The following is a 17,212-nucleotide window of genomic DNA, read 5'->3' on the forward strand; positions in this document are numbered from 1 at the left end:
CCCGCTTCCCTTCTCCTGTCATCCCCCTACCACCCGGGAAAAAAAGAGATTGCCCCCTCCTTCCACTAGCCCACCCTCCCACCCAAAGAACAACTTCTTCTGCGCAGCTTGTTTTCTAGGCAGCAGCGCTATTGTGATGTCATCGGGGGGCATTGTGACAAGCCGCCAGTGTTCCGTCTCTTCATGTTGTGCACAGTTCAAACGGAAAATACATCAACAGGCAGACTACAGAAAAGCTTACTATCAAAGGTTAGAGGGGGGCTTTCTCAGAGGGCTTTTTACAGTTTTTCTATTCCCAATTAGCCGTTTAAGTGTACTTATTGAAAGTAGTAATTCTTTCATAGGCCGCCCTTTCTTAGTATTTGACGTTCCTTATATTGCGGTATGAGGCTTCGCAGTAGGTTGCAAACATTCATCACCCATGACTGTCCCCAATTGAGCTCAGAAGCTCAATGTCTATCATGACCTCTCTTTTAGAATGTCCAAGAGCAAGCAAACTATTCCTCCAGGAGAGGGCGCCAACAGACTACTAAAGAGATCATCATTACTCAAAGAAAACCCCAAAAACCAATGCATGATAGGAATAAACAGGTAACTTTCTTTGGAGTGGAAGCGGAGAGATCGCACCAGATGCCAATTCTAGATGTTATCACACCTGTGGTCACTGCAGCAGCAGGTGAATCCACTTTGTCCAAAAGGGATCTATTCCATTCAATTGCAAATGATCTAGATAAGACAGAGAACTGCAGCACGGGGACATAGCCGAGTTGGTCAGGTTGAGTGGTGATGAGTTTGCTATTTGGATGAATAAAGAAAGTCAAAAGTGTGAAAGATAAAAAACAAAAGGAGGAAGTGTGAAAAGTGAATGGGCCAAATTGAGGTGCATATGAAGACGTATGCTTTCTTCCAATTCATTAAATCGGGCTAATATGAATCAGGTGAATTGAGTTCTGCTTTTGGAAACTGGGTTAAGAAGGGGTGCACCGTTCCTGGAGGTACTGCAATACCAGGTCAATGCGTGGAGTGGACAGAGCAAGCTCTTTTTCCATCTCCCTGTTCTAAAAATCCATTTAATATATGGTCCCCAGATAGGGGACGTATCAGATATTAAACTGATAAGAACAGATACTACACTTGATCTTAGCCAAAAGGCCGAGAAGCGATAACCAGAATTGGTTTGGGCCTCGAGTGGCACCCTGGCCTATGCCGGACACATCTTAGGGAGAGAGAGCGAGAGGGAGACAAACCCACGCCTACACAAGACATTTTGTCACCCAAGCCAACCCTTGAAAAGGCTGCTTTGCAGAGCCAAAACAAGAAGAATGGTGCGTTTTGCAGCCGCCGCCCACTGCAATGAATCTGAATAACTCCTCCTTTAGGGCGCAAGCAACTCCCCTCCCCCTTGCAGTCTTTCCAATTCACGATACAAAAAGACGGACAGGACAGGTTGCCTGACTTTCCGTCACTGCCACCCTTTGCCATCCTTACCCGTAGAAAGCCCTTTCATCATCCCCAAACCCTAATCTTTTCCCTTTCCTTCCCAGCCCCCAAACCCTGCCCTCTGTACCTTTCTCACCACCCGCTTCCCTTCTCCTGTCATCCCCCTACCACCCGGGAAAAAAAGAGATTGCCCCCTCCTTCCACTAGCCCACCCTCCCACCCAAAGAACAACTTCTTCTGCGCAGCTTGTTTTCTAGGCAGCAGCGCTATTGTGATGTCATCGGGGGGCATTGTGACAAGCCGCCAGTGTTCCGTCTCTTCATGTTGTGCACAGTTCAAACGGAAAATACATCAACAGGCAGACTACAGAAAAGCTTACTATCAAAGGTTAGAGGGGGGCTTTCTCAGAGGGCTTTTTACAGTTTTTCTATTCCCAATTAGCCGTTTAAGTGTACTTATTGAAAGTAGTAATTCTTTCATAGGCCGCCCTTTCTTAGTATTTGACGTTCCTTATATTGCGGTATGAGGCTTCGCAGTAGGTTGCAAACATTCATCACCCATGACTGTCCCCAATTGAGCTCAGAAGCTCAATGTCTATCATGACCTCTCTTTTAGAATGTCCAAGAGCAAGCAAACTATTCCTCCAGGAGAGGGCGCCAACAGACTACTAAAGAGATCATCATTACTCAAAGAAAACCCCAAAAACCAATGCATGATAGGAATAAACAGGTAACTTTCTTTGGAGTGGAAGCGGAGAGATCGCACCAGATGCCAATTCTAGATGTTATCACACCTGTGGTCACTGCAGCAGCAGGTGAATCCACTTTGTCCAAAAGGGATCTATTCCATTCAATTGCAAATGATCTAGATAAGACAGAGAACTGCAGCACGGGGACATAGCCGAGTTGGTCAGGTTGAGTGGTGATGAGTTTGCTATTTGGATGAATAAAGAAAGTCAAAAGTGTGAAAGATAAAAAACAAAAGGAGGAAGTGTGAAAAGTGAATGGGCCAAATTGAGGTGCATATGAAGACGTATGCTTTCTTCCAATTCATTAAATCGGGCTAATATGAATCAGGTGAATTGAGTTCTGCTTTTGGAAACTGGGTTAAGAAGGGGTGCACCGTTCCTGGAGGTACTGCAATACCAGGTCAATGCGTGGAGTGGACAGAGCAAGCTCTTTTTCCATCTCCCTGTTCTAAAAATCCATTTAATATATGGTCCCCAGATAGGGGACGTATCAGATATTAAACTGATAAGAACAGATACTACACTTGATCTTAGCCAAAAGGCCGAGAAGCGATAACCAGAATTGGTTTGGGCCTCGAGTGGCACCCTGGCCTATGCCGGACACATCTTAGGGAGAGAGAGCGAGAGGGAGACAAACCCACGCCTACACAAGACATTTTGTCACCCAAGCCAACCCTTGAAAAGGCTGCTTTGCAGAGCCAAAACAAGAAGAATGGTGCGTTTTGCAGCCGCCGCCCACTGCAATGAATCTGAATAACTCCTCCTTTAGGGCGCAAGCAACTCCCCTCCCCCTTGCAGTCTTTCCAATTCACGATACAAAAAGACGGACAGGACAGGTTGCCTGACTTTCCGTCACTGCCACCCTTTGCCATCCTTACCCGTAGAAAGCCCTTTCATCATCCCCAAACCCTAATCTTTTCCCTTTCCTTCCCAGCCCCCAAACCCTGCCCTCTGTACCTTTCTCACCACCCGCTTCCCTTCTCCTGTCATCCCCCTACCACCCGGGAAAAAAAGAGATTGCCCCCTCCTTCCACTAGCCCACCCTCCCACCCAAAGAACAACTTCTTCTGCGCAGCTTGTTTTCTAGGCAGCAGCGCTATTGTGATGTCATCGGGGGGCATTGTGACAAGCCGCCAGTGTTCCGTCTCTTCATGTTGTGCACAGTTCAAACGGAAAATACATCAACAGGCAGACTACAGAAAAGCTTACTATCAAAGGTTAGAGGGGGGCTTTCTCAGAGGGCTTTTTACAGTTTTTCTATTCCCAATTAGCCGTTTAAGTGTACTTATTGAAAGTAGTAATTCTTTCATAGGCCGCCCTTTCTTAGTATTTGACGTTCCTTATATTGCGGTATGAGGCTTCGCAGTAGGTTGCAAACATTCATCACCCATGACTGTCCCCAATTGAGCTCAGAAGCTCAATGTCTATCATGACCTCTCTTTTAGAATGTCCAAGAGCAAGCAAACTATTCCTCCAGGAGAGGGCGCCAACAGACTACTAAAGAGATCATCATTACTCAAAGAAAACCCCAAAAACCAATGCATGATAGGAATAAACAGGTAACTTTCTTTGGAGTGGAAGCGGAGAGATCGCACCAGATGCCAATTCTAGATGTTATCACACCTGTGGTCACTGCAGCAGCAGGTGAATCCACTTTGTCCAAAAGGGATCTATTCCATTCAATTGCAAATGATCTAGATAAGACAGAGAACTGCAGCACGGGGACATAGCCGAGTTGGTCAGGTTGAGTGGTGATGAGTTTGCTATTTGGATGAATAAAGAAAGTCAAAAGTGTGAAAGATAAAAAACAAAAGGAGGAAGTGTGAAAAGTGAATGGGCCAAATTGAGGTGCATATGAAGACGTATGCTTTCTTCCAATTCATTAAATCGGGCTAATATGAATCAGGTGAATTGAGTTCTGCTTTTGGAAACTGGGTTAAGAAGGGGTGCACCGTTCCTGGAGGTACTGCAATACCAGGTCAATGCGTGGAGTGGACAGAGCAAGCTCTTTTTCCATCTCCCTGTTCTAAAAATCCATTTAATATATGGTCCCCAGATAGGGGACGTATCAGATATTAAACTGATAAGAACAGATACTACACTTGATCTTAGCCAAAAGGCCGAGAAGCGATAACCAGAATTGGTTTGGGCCTCGAGTGGCACCCTGGCCTATGCCGGACACATCTTAGGGAGAGAGAGCGAGAGGGAGACAAACCCACGCCTACACAAGACATTTTGTCACCCAAGCCAACCCTTGAAAAGGCTGCTTTGCAGAGCCAAAACAAGAAGAATGGTGCGTTTTGCAGCCGCCGCCCACTGCAATGAATCTGAATAACTCCTCCTTTAGGGCGCAAGCAACTCCCCCCCCCTTGCAGTCTTTCCAATTCACGATACAAAAAGACGGACAGGACAGGTTGCCTGACTTTCCGTCACTGCCACCCTTTGCCATCCTTACCCGTAGAAAGCCCTTTCATCATCCCCAAACCCTAATCTTTTCCCTTTCCTTCCCAGCCCCCAAACCCTGCCCTCTGTACCTTTCTCACCACCCGCTTCCCTTCTCCTGTCATCCCCCTACCACCCGGGAAAAAAAGAGATTGCCCCCTCCTTCCACTAGCCCACCCTCCCACCCAAAGAACAACTTCTTCTGCGCAGCTTGTTTTCTAGGCAGCAGCGCTATTGTGATGTCATCGGGGGGCATTGTGACAAGCCGCCAGTGTTCCGTCTCTTCATGTTGTGCACAGTTCAAACGGAAAATACATCAACAGGCAGACTACAGAAAAGCTTACTATCAAAGGTTAGAGGGGGGCTTTCTCAGAGGGCTTTTTACAGTTTTTCTATTCCCAATTAGCCGTTTAAGTGTACTTATTGAAAGTAGTAATTCTTTCATAGGCCGCCCTTTCTTAGTATTTGACGTTCCTTATATTGCGGTATGAGGCTTCGCAGTAGGTTGCAAACATTCATCACCCATGACTGTCCCCAATTGAGCTCAGAAGCTCAATGTCTATCATGACCTCTCTTTTAGAATGTCCAAGAGCAAGCAAACTATTCCTCCAGGAGAGGGCGCCAACAGACTACTAAAGAGATCATCATTACTCAAAGAAAACCCCAAAAACCAATGCATGATAGGAATAAACAGGTAACTTTCTTTGGAGTGGAAGCGGAGAGATCGCACCAGATGCCAATTCTAGATGTTATCACACCTGTGGTCACTGCAGCAGCAGGTGAATCCACTTTGTCCAAAAGGGATCTATTCCATTCAATTGCAAATGATCTAGATAAGACAGAGAACTGCAGCACGGGGACATAGCCGAGTTGGTCAGGTTGAGTGGTGATGAGTTTGCTATTTGGATGAATAAAGAAAGTCAAAAGTGTGAAAGATAAAAAACAAAAGGAGGAAGTGTGAAAAGTGAATGGGCCAAATTGAGGTGCATATGAAGACGTATGCTTTCTTCCAATTCATTAAATCGGGCTAATATGAATCAGGTGAATTGAGTTCTGCTTTTGGAAACTGGGTTAAGAAGGGGTGCACCGTTCCTGGAGGTACTGCAATACCAGGTCAATGCGTGGAGTGGACAGAGCAAGCTCTTTTTCCATCTCCCTGTTCTAAAAATCCATTTAATATATGGTCCCCAGATAGGGGACGTATCAGATATTAAACTGATAAGAACAGATACTACACTTGATCTTAGCCAAAAGGCCGAGAAGCGATAACCAGAATTGGTTTGGGCCTCGAGTGGCACCCTGGCCTATGCCGGACACATCTTAGGGAGAGAGAGCGAGAGGGAGACAAACCCACGCCTACACAAGACATTTTGTCACCCAAGCCAACCCTTGAAAAGGCTGCTTTGCAGAGCCAAAACAAGAAGAATGGTGCGTTTTGCAGCCGCCGCCCACTGCAATGAATCTGAATAACTCCTCCTTTAGGGCGCAAGCAACTCCCCTCCCCCTTGCAGTCTTTCCAATTCACGATACAAAAAGACGGACAGGACAGGTTGCCTGACTTTCCGTCACTGCCACCCTTTGCCATCCTTACCCGTAGAAAGCCCTTTCATCATCCCCAAACCCTAATCTTTTCCCTTTCCTTCCCAGCCCCCAAACCCTGCCCTCTGTACCTTTCTCACCACCCGCTTCCCTTCTCCTGTCATCCCCCTACCACCCGGGAAAAAAAGAGATTGCCCCCTCCTTCCACTAGCCCACCCTCCCACCCAAAGAACAACTTCTTCTGCGCAGCTTGTTTTCTAGGCAGCAGCGCTATTGTGATGTCATCGGGGGGCATTGTGACAAGCCGCCAGTGTTCCGTCTCTTCATGTTGTGCACAGTTCAAACGGAAAATACATCAACAGGCAGACTACAGAAAAGCTTACTATCAAAGGTTAGAGGGGGGCTTTCTCAGAGGGCTTTTTACAGTTTTTCTATTCCCAATTAGCCGTTTAAGTGTACTTATTGAAAGTAGTAATTCTTTCATAGGCCGCCCTTTCTTAGTATTTGACGTTCCTTATATTGCGGTATGAGGCTTCGCAGTAGGTTGCAAACATTCATCACCCATGACTGTCCCCAATTGAGCTCAGAAGCTCAATGTCTATCATGACCTCTCTTTTAGAATGTCCAAGAGCAAGCAAACTATTCCTCCAGGAGAGGGCGCCAACAGACTACTAAAGAGATCATCATTACTCAAAGAAAACCCCAAAAACCAATGCATGATAGGAATAAACAGGTAACTTTCTTTGGAGTGGAAGCGGAGAGATCGCACCAGATGCCAATTCTAGATGTTATCACACCTGTGGTCACTGCAGCAGCAGGTGAATCCACTTTGTCCAAAAGGGATCTATTCCATTCAATTGCAAATGATCTAGATAAGACAGAGAACTGCAGCACGGGGACATAGCCGAGTTGGTCAGGTTGAGTGGTGATGAGTTTGCTATTTGGATGAATAAAGAAAGTCAAAAGTGTGAAAGATAAAAAACAAAAGGAGGAAGTGTGAAAAGTGAATGGGCCAAATTGAGGTGCATATGAAGACGTATGCTTTCTTCCAATTCATTAAATCGGGCTAATATGAATCAGGTGAATTGAGTTCTGCTTTTGGAAACTGGGTTAAGAAGGGGTGCACCGTTCCTGGAGGTACTGCAATACCAGGTCAATGCGTGGAGTGGACAGAGCAAGCTCTTTTTCCATCTCCCTGTTCTAAAAATCCATTTAATATATGGTCCCCAGATAGGGGACGTATCAGATATTAAACTGATAAGAACAGATACTACACTTGATCTTAGCCAAAAGGCCGAGAAGCGATAACCAGAATTGGTTTGGGCCTCGAGTGGCACCCTGGCCTATGCCGGACACATCTTAGGGAGAGAGAGCGAGAGGGAGACAAACCCACGCCTACACAAGACATTTTGTCACCCAAGCCAACCCTTGAAAAGGCTGCTTTGCAGAGCCAAAACAAGAAGAATGGTGCGTTTTGCAGCCGCCGCCCACTGCAATGAATCTGAATAACTCCTCCTTTAGGGCGCAAGCAACTCCCCTCCCCCTTGCAGTCTTTCCAATTCACGATACAAAAAGACGGACAGGACAGGTTGCCTGACTTTCCGTCACTGCCACCCTTTGCCATCCTTACCCGTAGAAAGCCCTTTCATCATCCCCAAACCCTAATCTTTTCCCTTTCCTTCCCAGCCCCCAAACCCTGCCCTCTGTACCTTTCTCACCACCCGCTTCCCTTCTCCTGTCATCCCCCTACCACCCGGGAAAAAAAGAGATTGCCCCCTCCTTCCACTAGCCCACCCTCCCACCCAAAGAACAACTTCTTCTGCGCAGCTTGTTTTCTAGGCAGCAGCGCTATTGTGATGTCATCGGGGGGCATTGTGACAAGCCGCCAGTGTTCCGTCTCTTCATGTTGTGCACAGTTCAAACGGAAAATACATCAACAGGCAGACTACAGAAAAGCTTACTATCAAAGGTTAGAGGGGGGCTTTCTCAGAGGGCTTTTTACAGTTTTTCTATTCCCAATTAGCCGTTTAAGTGTACTTATTGAAAGTAGTAATTCTTTCATAGGCCGCCCTTTCTTAGTATTTGACGTTCCTTATATTGCGGTATGAGGCTTCGCAGTAGGTTGCAAACATTCATCACCCATGACTGTCCCCAATTGAGCTCAGAAGCTCAATGTCTATCATGACCTCTCTTTTAGAATGTCCAAGAGCAAGCAAACTATTCCTCCAGGAGAGGGCGCCAACAGACTACTAAAGAGATCATCATTACTCAAAGAAAACCCCAAAAACCAATGCATGATAGGAATAAACAGGTAACTTTCTTTGGAGTGGAAGCGGAGAGATCGCACCAGATGCCAATTCTAGATGTTATCACACCTGTGGTCACTGCAGCAGCAGGTGAATCCACTTTGTCCAAAAGGGATCTATTCCATTCAATTGCAAATGATCTAGATAAGACAGAGAACTGCAGCACGGGGACATAGCCGAGTTGGTCAGGTTGAGTGGTGATGAGTTTGCTATTTGGATGAATAAAGAAAGTCAAAAGTGTGAAAGATAAAAAACAAAAGGAGGAAGTGTGAAAAGTGAATGGGCCAAATTGAGGTGCATATGAAGACGTATGCTTTCTTCCAATTCATTAAATCGGGCTAATATGAATCAGGTGAATTGAGTTCTGCTTTTGGAAACTGGGTTAAGAAGGGGTGCACCGTTCCTGGAGGTACTGCAATACCAGGTCAATGCGTGGAGTGGACAGAGCAAGCTCTTTTTCCATCTCCCTGTTCTAAAAATCCATTTAATATATGGTCCCCAGATAGGGGACGTATCAGATATTAAACTGATAAGAACAGATACTACACTTGATCTTAGCCAAAAGGCCGAGAAGCGATAACCAGAATTGGTTTGGGCCTCGAGTGGCACCCTGGCCTATGCCGGACACATCTTAGGGAGAGAGAGCGAGAGGGAGACAAACCCACGCCTACACAAGACATTTTGTCACCCAAGCCAACCCTTGAAAAGGCTGCTTTGCAGAGCCAAAACAAGAAGAATGGTGCGTTTTGCAGCCGCCGCCCACTGCAATGAATCTGAATAACTCCTCCTTTAGGGCGCAAGCAACTCCCCTCCCCCTTGCAGTCTTTCCAATTCACGATACAAAAAGACGGACAGGACAGGTTGCCTGACTTTCCGTCACTGCCACCCTTTGCCATCCTTACCCGTAGAAAGCCCTTTCATCATCCCCAAACCCTAATCTTTTCCCTTTCCTTCCCAGCCCCCAAACCCTGCCCTCTGTACCTTTCTCACCACCCGCTTCCCTTCTCCTGTCATCCCCCTACCACCCGGGAAAAAAAGAGATTGCCCCCTCCTTCCACTAGCCCACCCTCCCACCCAAAGAACAACTTCTTCTGCGCAGCTTGTTTTCTAGGCAGCAGCGCTATTGTGATGTCATCGGGGGGCATTGTGACAAGCCGCCAGTGTTCCGTCTCTTCATGTTGTGCACAGTTCAAACGGAAAATACATCAACAGGCAGACTACAGAAAAGCTTACTATCAAAGGTTAGAGGGGGGCTTTCTCAGAGGGCTTTTTACAGTTTTTCTATTCCCAATTAGCCGTTTAAGTGTACTTATTGAAAGTAGTAATTCTTTCATAGGCCGCCCTTTCTTAGTATTTGACGTTCCTTATATTGCGGTATGAGGCTTCGCAGTAGGTTGCAAACATTCATCACCCATGACTGTCCCCAATTGAGCTCAGAAGCTCAATGTCTATCATGACCTCTCTTTTAGAATGTCCAAGAGCAAGCAAACTATTCCTCCAGGAGAGGGCGCCAACAGACTACTAAAGAGATCATCATTACTCAAAGAAAACCCCAAAAACCAATGCATGATAGGAATAAACAGGTAACTTTCTTTGGAGTGGAAGCGGAGAGATCGCACCAGATGCCAATTCTAGATGTTATCACACCTGTGGTCACTGCAGCAGCAGGTGAATCCACTTTGTCCAAAAGGGATCTATTCCATTCAATTGCAAATGATCTAGATAAGACAGAGAACTGCAGCACGGGGACATAGCCGAGTTGGTCAGGTTGAGTGGTGATGAGTTTGCTATTTGGATGAATAAAGAAAGTCAAAAGTGTGAAAGATAAAAAACAAAAGGAGGAAGTGTGAAAAGTGAATGGGCCAAATTGAGGTGCATATGAAGACGTATGCTTTCTTCCAATTCATTAAATCGGGCTAATATGAATCAGGTGAATTGAGTTCTGCTTTTGGAAACTGGGTTAAGAAGGGGTGCACCGTTCCTGGAGGTACTGCAATACCAGGTCAATGCGTGGAGTGGACAGAGCAAGCTCTTTTTCCATCTCCCTGTTCTAAAAATCCATTTAATATATGGTCCCCAGATAGGGGACGTATCAGATATTAAACTGATAAGAACAGATACTACACTTGATCTTAGCCAAAAGGCCGAGAAGCGATAACCAGAATTGGTTTGGGCCTCGAGTGGCACCCTGGCCTATGCCGGACACATCTTAGGGAGAGAGAGCGAGAGGGAGACAAACCCACGCCTACACAAGACATTTTGTCACCCAAGCCAACCCTTGAAAAGGCTGCTTTGCAGAGCCAAAACAAGAAGAATGGTGCGTTTTGCAGCCGCCGCCCACTGCAATGAATCTGAATAACTCCTCCTTTAGGGCGCAAGCAACTCCCCTCCCCCTTGCAGTCTTTCCAATTCACGATACAAAAAGACGGACAGGACAGGTTGCCTGACTTTCCGTCACTGCCACCCTTTGCCATCCTTACCCGTAGAAAGCCCTTTCATCATCCCCAAACCCTAATCTTTTCCCTTTCCTTCCCAGCCCCCAAACCCTGCCCTCTGTACCTTTCTCACCACCCGCTTCCCTTCTCCTGTCATCCCCCTACCACCCGGGAAAAAAAGAGATTGCCCCCTCCTTCCACTAGCCCACCCTCCCACCCAAAGAACAACTTCTTCTGCGCAGCTTGTTTTCTAGGCAGCAGCGCTATTGTGATGTCATCGGGGGGCATTGTGACAAGCCGCCAGTGTTCCGTCTCTTCATGTTGTGCACAGTTCAAACGGAAAATACATCAACAGGCAGACTACAGAAAAGCTTACTATCAAAGGTTAGAGGGGGGCTTTCTCAGAGGGCTTTTTACAGTTTTTCTATTCCCAATTAGCCGTTTAAGTGTACTTATTGAAAGTAGTAATTCTTTCATAGGCCGCCCTTTCTTAGTATTTGACGTTCCTTATATTGCGGTATGAGGCTTCGCAGTAGGTTGCAAACATTCATCACCCATGACTGTCCCCAATTGAGCTCAGAAGCTCAATGTCTATCATGACCTCTCTTTTAGAATGTCCAAGAGCAAGCAAACTATTCCTCCAGGAGAGGGCGCCAACAGACTACTAAAGAGATCATCATTACTCAAAGAAAACCCCAAAAACCAATGCATGATAGGAATAAACAGGTAACTTTCTTTGGAGTGGAAGCGGAGAGATCGCACCAGATGCCAATTCTAGATGTTATCACACCTGTGGTCACTGCAGCAGCAGGTGAATCCACTTTGTCCAAAAGGGATCTATTCCATTCAATTGCAAATGATCTAGATAAGACAGAGAACTGCAGCACGGGGACATAGCCGAGTTGGTCAGGTTGAGTGGTGATGAGTTTGCTATTTGGATGAATAAAGAAAGTCAAAAGTGTGAAAGATAAAAAACAAAAGGAGGAAGTGTGAAAAGTGAATGGGCCAAATTGAGGTGCATATGAAGACGTATGCTTTCTTCCAATTCATTAAATCGGGCTAATATGAATCAGGTGAATTGAGTTCTGCTTTTGGAAACTGGGTTAAGAAGGGGTGCACCGTTCCTGGAGGTACTGCAATACCAGGTCAATGCGTGGAGTGGACAGAGCAAGCTCTTTTTCCATCTCCCTGTTCTAAAAATCCATTTAATATATGGTCCCCAGATAGGGGACGTATCAGATATTAAACTGATAAGAACAGATACTACACTTGATCTTAGCCAAAAGGCCGAGAAGCGATAACCAGAATTGGTTTGGGCCTCGAGTGGCACCCTGGCCTATGCCGGACACATCTTAGGGAGAGAGAGCGAGAGGGAGACAAACCCACGCCTACACAAGACATTTTGTCACCCAAGCCAACCCTTGAAAAGGCTGCTTTGCAGAGCCAAAACAAGAAGAATGGTGCGTTTTGCAGCCGCCGCCCACTGCAATGAATCTGAATAACTCCTCCTTTAGGGCGCAAGCAACTCCCCTCCCCCTTGCAGTCTTTCCAATTCACGATACAAAAAGACGGACAGGACAGGTTGCCTGACTTTCCGTCACTGCCACCCTTTGCCATCCTTACCCGTAGAAAGCCCTTTCATCATCCCCAAACCCTAATCTTTTCCCTTTCCTTCCCAGCCCCCAAACCCTGCCCTCTGTACCTTTCTCACCACCCGCTTCCCTTCTCCTGTCATCCCCCTACCACCCGGGAAAAAAAGAGATTGCCCCCTCCTTCCACTAGCCCACCCTCCCACCCAAAGAACAACTTCTTCTGCGCAGCTTGTTTTCTAGGCAGCAGCGCTATTGTGATGTCATCGGGGGGCATTGTGACAAGCCGCCAGTGTTCCGTCTCTTCATGTTGTGCACAGTTCAAACGGAAAATACATCAACAGGCAGACTACAGAAAAGCTTACTATCAAAGGTTAGAGGGGGGCTTTCTCAGAGGGCTTTTTACAGTTTTTCTATTCCCAATTAGCCGTTTAAGTGTACTTATTGAAAGTAGTAATTCTTTCATAGGCCGCCCTTTCTTAGTATTTGACGTTCCTTATATTGCGGTATGAGGCTTCGCAGTAGGTTGCAAACATTCATCACCCATGACTGTCCCCAATTGAGCTCAGAAGCTCAATGTCTATCATGACCTCTCTTTTAGAATGTCCAAGAGCAAGCAAACTATTCCTCCAGGAGAGGGCGCCAACAGACTACTAAAGAGATCATCATTACTCAAAGAAAACCCCAAAAACCAATGCATGATAGGAATAAACAGGTAACTTTCTTTGGAGTGGAAGCGGAGAGATCGCACCAGATGCCAATTCTAGATGTTATCACACCTGTGGTCACTGCAGCAGCAGGTGAATCCACTTTGTCCAAAAGGGATCTATTCCATTCAATTGCAAATGATCTAGATAAGACAGAGAACTGCAGCACGGGGACATAGCCGAGTTGGTCAGGTTGAGTGGTGATGAGTTTGCTATTTGGATGAATAAAGAAAGTCAAAAGTGTGAAAGATAAAAAACAAAAGGAGGAAGTGTGAAAAGTGGATGGGCCAAATTGAGGTGCATATGAAGACGTATGCTTTCTTCCAATTCATTAAATCGGGCTAATATGAATCAGGTGAATTGAGTTCTGCTTTTGGAAACTGGGTTAAGAAGGGGTGCACCGTTCCTGGAGGTACTGCAATACCAGGTCAATGCGTGGAGTGGACAGAGCAAGCTCTTTTTCCATCTCCCTGTTCTAAAAATCCATTTAATATATGGTCCCCAGATAGGGGACGTATCAGATATTAAACTGATAAGAACAGATACTACACTTGATCTTAGCCAAAAGGCCGAGAAGCGATAACCAGAATTGGTTTGGGCCTCGAGTGGCACCCTGGCCTATGCCGGACACATCTTAGGGAGAGAGAGCGAGAGGGAGACAAACCCACGCCTACACAAGACATTTTGTCACCCAAGCCAACCCTTGAAAAGGCTGCTTTGCAGAGCCAAAACAAGAAGAATGGTGCGTTTTGCAGCCGCCGCCCACTGCAATGAATCTGAATAACTCCTCCTTTAGGGCGCAAGCAACTCCCCTCCCCCTTGCAGTCTTTCCAATTCACGATACAAAAAGACGGACAGGACAGGTTGCCTGACTTTCCGTCACTGCCACCCTTTGCCATCCTTACCCGTAGAAAGCCCTTTCATCATCCCCAAACCCTAATCTTTTCCCTTTCCTTCCCAGCCCCCAAACCCTGCCCTCTGTACCTTTCTCACCACCCGCTTCCCTTCTCCTGTCATCCCCCTACCACCCGGGAAAAAAAGAGATTGCCCCCTCCTTCCACTAGCCCACCCTCCCACCCAAAGAACAACTTCTTCTGCGCAGCTTGTTTTCTAGGCAGCAGCGCTATTGTGATGTCATCGGGGGGCATTGTGACAAGCCGCCAGTGTTCCGTCTCTTCATGTTGTGCACAGTTCAAACGGAAAATACATCAACAGGCAGACTACAGAAAAGCTTACTATCAAAGGTTAGAGGGGGGCTTTCTCAGAGGGCTTTTTACAGTTTTTCTATTCCCAATTAGCCGTTTAAGTGTACTTATTGAAAGTAGTAATTCTTTCATAGGCCGCCCTTTCTTAGTATTTGACGTTCCTTATATTGCGGTATGAGGCTTCGCAGTAGGTTGCAAACATTCATCACCCATGACTGTCCCCAATTGAGCTCAGAAGCTCAATGTCTATCATGACCTCTCTTTTAGAATGTCCAAGAGCAAGCAAACTATTCCTCCAGGAGAGGGCGCCAACAGACTACTAAAGAGATCATCATTACTCAAATAAAACCCCAAAAACCAATGCATGATAGGAATAAACAGGTAACTTTCTTTGGAGTGGAAGCGGAGAGATCGCACCAGATGCCAATTCTAGATGTTATCACACCTGTGGTCACTGCAGCAGCAGGTGAATCCACTTTGTCCAAAAGGGATCTATTCCATTCAATTGCAAATGATCTAGATAAGACAGAGAACTGCAGCACGGGGACATAGCCGAGTTGGTCAGGTTGAGTGGTGATGAGTTTGCTATTTGGATGAATAAAGAAAGTCAAAAGTGTGAAAGATAAAAAACAAAAGGAGGAAGTGTGAAAAGTGAATGGGCCAAATTGAGGTGCATATGAAGACGTATGCTTTCTTCCAATTCATTAAATCGGGCTAATATGAATCAGGTGAATTGAGTTCTGCTTTTGGAAACTGGGTTAAGAAGGGGTGCACCGTTCCTGGAGGTACTGCAATACCAGGTCAATGCGTGGAGTGGACAGAGCAAGCTCTTTTTCCATCTCCCTGTTCTAAAAATCCATTTAATATATGGTCCCCAGATAGGGGACGTATCAGATATTAAACTGATAAGAACAGATACTACACTTGATCTTAGCCAAAAGGCCGAGAAGCGATAACCAGAATTGGTTTGGGCCTCGAGTGGCACCCTGGCCTATGCCGGACACATCTTAGGGAGAGAGAGCGAGAGGGAGACAAACCCACGCCTACACAAGACATTTTGTCACCCAAGCCAACCCTTGAAAAGGCTGCTTTGCAGAGCCAAAACAAGAAGAATGGTGCGTTTTGCAGCCGCCGCCCACTGCAATGAATCTGAATAACTCCTCCTTTAGGGCGCAAGCAACTCCCCTCCCCCTTGCAGTCTTTCCAATTCACGATACAAAAAGACGGACAGGACAGGTTGCCTGACTTTCCGTCACTGCCACCCTTTGCCATCCTTACCCGTAGAAAGCCCTTTCATCATCCCCAAACCCTAATCTTTTCCCTTTCCTTCCCAGCCCCCAAACCCTGCCCTCTGTACCTTTCTCACCACCCGCTTCCCTTCTCCTGTCATCCCCCTACCACCCGGGAAAAAAAGAGATTGCCCCCTCCTTCCACTAGCCCACCCTCCCACCCAAAGAACAACTTCTTCTGCGCAGCTTGTTTTCTAGGCAGCAGCGCTATTGTGATGTCATCGGGGGGCATTGTGACAAGCCGCCAGTGTTCCGTCTCTTCATGTTGTGCACAGTTCAAACGGAAAATACATCAACAGGCAGACTACAGAAAAGCTTACTATCAAAGGTAAGAGGGGGGCTTTCTCAGAGGGCTTTTTACAGTTTTTCTATTCCCAATTAGCCGTTTAAGTGTACTTATTGAAAGTAGTAATTCTTTCATAGGCCGCCCTTTCTTAGTATTTGACGTTCCTTATATTGCGGTATGAGGCTTCGCAGTAGGTTGCAAACATTCATCACCCATGACTGTCCCCAATTGAGCTCAGAAGCTCAATGTCTATCATGACCTCTCTTTTAGAATGTCCAAGAGCAAGCAAACTATTCCTCCAGGAGAGGGCGCCAACAGACTACTAAAGAGATCATCATTACTCAAAGAAAACCCCAAAAACCAATGCATGATAGGAATAAACAGGTAACTTTCTTTGGAGTGGAAGCGGAGAGATCGCACCAGATGCCAATTCTAGATGTTATCACACCTGTGGTCACTGCAGCAGCAGGTGAATCCACTTTGTCCAAAAGGGATCTATTCCATTCAATTGCAAATGATCTAGATAAGACAGAGAACTGCAGCACGGGGACATAGCCGAGTTGGTCAGGTTGAGTGGTGATGAGTTTGCTATTTGGATGAATAAAGAAAGTCAAAAGTGTGAAAGATAAAAAACAAAAGGAGGAAGTGTGAAAAGTGAATGGGCCAAATTGAGGTGCATATGAAGACGTATGCTTTCTTCCAATTCATTAAATCGGGCTAATATGAATCAGGTGAATTGAGTTCTGCTTTTGGAAACTGGGTTAAGAAGGGGTGCACCGTTCCTGGAGGTACTGCAATACCAGGTCAATGCGTGGAGTGGACAGAGCAAGCTCTTTTTCCATCTCCCTGTTCTAAAAATCCATTTAATATATGGTCCCCAGATAGGGGACGTATCAGATATTAAACTGATAAGAACAGATACTACACTTGATCTTAGCCAAAAGGCCGAGAAGCGATAACCAGAATTGGTTTGGGCCTCGAGTGGCACCCTGGCCTATGCCGGACACATCTTAGGGAGAGAGAGCGAGAGGGAGACAAACCCACGCCTACACAAGACATTTTGTCACCCAAGCCAACCCTTGAAAAGGCTGCTTTGCAGAGCCAAAACAAGAAGAATGGTGCGTTTTGCAGCCGCCGCCCACTGCAATGAATCTGAATAACTCCTCCTTTAGGGCGCAAGCAACTCCCCTCCCCCTTGCAGTCTTTCCAATTCACGATACAAAAAG

The 17,212-nt window shown here is 46.3% G+C and overlaps 11 non-coding genes across 11 annotated transcripts; all 11 read right to left on the minus strand.

The window, feature by feature from the left end:
- Positions 1 to 973: 973 nt before the first annotated feature.
- LOC142263086 (U2 spliceosomal RNA) lies at positions 974 to 1,164 on the minus strand. Its single transcript, XR_012730297.1, has one exon. It is a non-coding gene; the product is annotated as a U2 spliceosomal RNA (small nuclear RNA).
- Positions 1,165 to 2,551: 1,387 nt separating this feature from the next.
- Positions 2,552 to 2,742, minus strand: LOC142263190 (U2 spliceosomal RNA). The gene has a single exon (XR_012730360.1). It is a non-coding gene; the product is annotated as a U2 spliceosomal RNA (small nuclear RNA).
- A 1,387-nt stretch (positions 2,743 to 4,129) lies between these two features.
- Positions 4,130 to 4,320, minus strand: LOC142263202 (U2 spliceosomal RNA). The gene has a single exon (XR_012730371.1). It is a non-coding gene; the product is annotated as a U2 spliceosomal RNA (small nuclear RNA).
- A 1,386-nt stretch (positions 4,321 to 5,706) lies between these two features.
- LOC142263214 (U2 spliceosomal RNA) lies at positions 5,707 to 5,897 on the minus strand. Its single transcript, XR_012730382.1, has one exon. It is a non-coding gene; the product is annotated as a U2 spliceosomal RNA (small nuclear RNA).
- Positions 5,898 to 7,284: 1,387 nt separating this feature from the next.
- LOC142262969 (U2 spliceosomal RNA) lies at positions 7,285 to 7,475 on the minus strand. The gene has a single exon (XR_012730192.1). It is a non-coding gene; the product is annotated as a U2 spliceosomal RNA (small nuclear RNA).
- Positions 7,476 to 8,862: 1,387 nt separating this feature from the next.
- On the minus strand, positions 8,863 to 9,053 carry LOC142262981 (U2 spliceosomal RNA). Its single transcript, XR_012730203.1, has one exon. It is a non-coding gene; the product is annotated as a U2 spliceosomal RNA (small nuclear RNA).
- Positions 9,054 to 10,440: 1,387 nt separating this feature from the next.
- LOC142262993 (U2 spliceosomal RNA) lies at positions 10,441 to 10,631 on the minus strand. The gene has a single exon (XR_012730214.1). It is a non-coding gene; the product is annotated as a U2 spliceosomal RNA (small nuclear RNA).
- A 1,387-nt stretch (positions 10,632 to 12,018) lies between these two features.
- On the minus strand, positions 12,019 to 12,209 carry LOC142263005 (U2 spliceosomal RNA). The gene has a single exon (XR_012730225.1). It is a non-coding gene; the product is annotated as a U2 spliceosomal RNA (small nuclear RNA).
- Positions 12,210 to 13,596: 1,387 nt separating this feature from the next.
- LOC142263018 (U2 spliceosomal RNA) lies at positions 13,597 to 13,787 on the minus strand. The gene has a single exon (XR_012730236.1). It is a non-coding gene; the product is annotated as a U2 spliceosomal RNA (small nuclear RNA).
- Positions 13,788 to 15,174: 1,387 nt separating this feature from the next.
- LOC142263031 (U2 spliceosomal RNA) lies at positions 15,175 to 15,365 on the minus strand. The gene has a single exon (XR_012730247.1). It is a non-coding gene; the product is annotated as a U2 spliceosomal RNA (small nuclear RNA).
- A 1,387-nt stretch (positions 15,366 to 16,752) lies between these two features.
- Positions 16,753 to 16,943, minus strand: LOC142263043 (U2 spliceosomal RNA). The gene has a single exon (XR_012730258.1). It is a non-coding gene; the product is annotated as a U2 spliceosomal RNA (small nuclear RNA).
- Positions 16,944 to 17,212: the final 269 nt, after the last annotated feature.

Source organism: Anomaloglossus baeobatrachus, unplaced genomic scaffold, assembly GCF_048569485.1.
Source record: "Anomaloglossus baeobatrachus isolate aAnoBae1 unplaced genomic scaffold, aAnoBae1.hap1 Scaffold_255, whole genome shotgun sequence".
Classification (NCBI taxonomy): Eukaryota; Metazoa; Chordata; class Amphibia; order Anura; family Aromobatidae; genus Anomaloglossus; species Anomaloglossus baeobatrachus.